Source organism: Opisthocomus hoazin, chromosome 14, assembly GCF_030867145.1.
Source record: "Opisthocomus hoazin isolate bOpiHoa1 chromosome 14, bOpiHoa1.hap1, whole genome shotgun sequence".
Taxonomy (NCBI): Eukaryota; Metazoa; Chordata; class Aves; order Opisthocomiformes; family Opisthocomidae; genus Opisthocomus; species Opisthocomus hoazin.
The window spans coordinates 10,861,929-10,864,706 of NC_134427.1; positions in this window are offsets into that span (position 1 = coordinate 10,861,929).

Below are 2,778 nucleotides of genomic sequence, written 5' to 3' on the forward strand. Positions count from 1 at the left end.
ACCTCGGAATCAGCCACCAGTAATGTCAGTGTTCTTGCCTTGGTCACAAGCGCAGTGAACTAGGACAACCTGGCACTCTTCTTGTCTTTGTTACAAGAGCAGTTGAGTTGGGATGATCAGGCACTCCCTAACCATAGTCGGAACTCCTTGCTGACTGGATCATAGCCCTGTCTGGTAGATGCCAGAACTGTACAGTCTGGAAAGTACTGGAATTGTATGGTTGCTGCTAAGGTGCCAGAATCACCTAACACAGATTGCAGCCAGGATGGAAATTTACTGATGGCTAAAGCAAATCATCTCACAACCATATAAACAGCAGTCCTAAGTAAGGCCCTCTGAGCTCTCCTGGACCAGTATCTCCCTCTCTACAGGATGCCTCCCAAAGCTCATGAACTCTGAATTCTGTCAAGTTCAGAGGACCATCACCAAAGACAGGATGCGGGCTGAAACCCTTCACTCCTTGAAGCTCAACCCTCACCCATTGAGAAATGCTGAGACATTGACATGAATATTTCTCTGAACTTCAAGGGAATTTTAAAAAGGTACACCTTTATGTGTTTCTATATCCTTGTGTCTGTGTGCATGCATGTGTGAATTGATTTAGATAGCTGATTGCCATCTTGAATCTGTAATTAAGTCACTGTTGTGACTGGACTAAATTCTATTAACTCACTTTGTAAATCTTAAATTAGTCAATGATTAAGTGCTGTTAAAAATCTTGTGATCCACCTTAAAACTGTGAATGAACTCTGTATAAATCATTCTAACTCGATTCTAACTTAATTTTCCCATGTATGTTCCATTCACACTAACCGAGTGAACCTTCCCACCAAGCTTTGTTGAATCACACTTCTATAAATTCCTATTAAAATAACTTTTCGATAACAACTTTAACAAAGATTCTTTAAGCAACCTAACCACTCATTCACAGCAGCCCACAAATGACCCAGTAACTCATCTCAGCCCACCCAGCTCACTCAACCACACTCAGTCTTTTCCCCCATTCCACAAGAAATTCCACAGCTCCTCAGAAAAATAGGCCGCCAAAATTTGCTTTTAGTGCCTATTCCTTCTCCACACAACTTCAAACCTGAGGCATGCATCTCCAGCTCCACGTTCAGCCAAGCCCACGGCCCCTTGAACCACCACAAGTGCTGCAGACAGAGCAAGTTGCTAGAACCTTTCCTGAGCCACCAGCTATCTCACTCCTGTCCAGCTGCAGCTTTTTTAGGGTACTTCCCCTGAAAAATACCAGTTGGATCCCCACCCTAATTAGTATTCACCCCACACTGACCCTTAACACCTGCTAGGATGGAAAACTGTTGCTGTAGGCAGTTTTTATGACTAGAAATAGCATTTTTCCTTTATGTGCTTTCCCAACAATGCTTCAGGACTATTTAAATTCTCAGTGCAAACTTGAGAGGTGGGTGTTCGAAGCTGCTCTCACTCATTTTGTGCTAATTTGAGACAGGAGAGACTTGCCAGTCTTCATTGTTGTCTGCTCCCAGCTACTTCAGTACAGAGAAAAAGATGAACCAAACACATGCTTGAATGAAGCTTTGCACTTCTGAAGTTTAAATTCATGAGTCCTTGACATCAGCTCTGACATGTGCATGTAGCACCTATCTTCTACTACAAAATACTGTGAATATGGGTGTTGAATATTAATCTTACTCCTTTTTTTCTGTCAAAATTAGAAGACAGCCCACAGTCCTCAGAAACAGAGAACAGAAGCGACCCCACAGCCCTCAGAAACAGAGAACAGAAGACATAAATTAACCAGGACTCTCAGTTCCCCAAGTTTAAAACAATCTGGCACCTTGTATTAACTGGAAGACTTTTAGGAACCCAATTACTGAGGTAGCAGTCTGTCAGCTTGCATCAGGTAATTCCTCTGTCTTAGCTGGATCCTATCTGCAAGGATTGATCACACCTCACTTTATATCACACTGTCCCTCCTCCTTCCAGGATGTCAGGAACTTCCACGTCTTCCAGCTACACGAATGTTTCTACTTCTTCATTTGGTTTTGTTTGTCCATCTACTTCACTGAGGCATGTTGGTCTGACAGTGACATTTGGTGAACAGAGAGGAAGAATTGGTTTAAATTTCAAATAACGTCTGCGTTTCTGGCAATGAGTAGCCATGATTTTCTTCTGCACCATGAAACACTCCAAAATATGGCTTTTCTCTGCCTTGGGGTAGAAATAGCTCATACACCATCTGCCTACATGTTGCACATCTTTACGTGCTTTTCTGTTCACTCGTAATTTTTTACCACAAAAAATCTGAAAGAGGATTTCTTGATAGCAAACATAGCTATTTAGGGCCACATCCATCCTCTGAATCAGCAGGACAGGAGCCTGCTCCAAGCTGGAAGATGTTTTGCCACGCTAACCCAAGCTAGTGTTCTTGGCGACAGTCACAGTATTTCATCTGCGGCTGATACCATGTTCACATGGCTTTGTGAATGCCCATGGGGTGTACAGTGGCATGCTTTGTTGGACTCTATCAATCAGCAAAAACACAGAATACAATTAAACATTCCAGAGATCTATGATAAATCATAGCTTTTCCAATAATTAACAGCACACAACACTAGGAAGGACTGTTAAACACATTCTTTTCTTTTTTTTTTTAATTAGATTTGGAAAAGTAATGTAAGCATTCATTAAAGATAGACATTAAGTTTCTGTTTCCAAAGACAAATACATTGGCATTAGGAAACCATCAGTGATCTGTACTAGGCAGTGCTAGAAATTTTCCCGCTGCTACTCAAA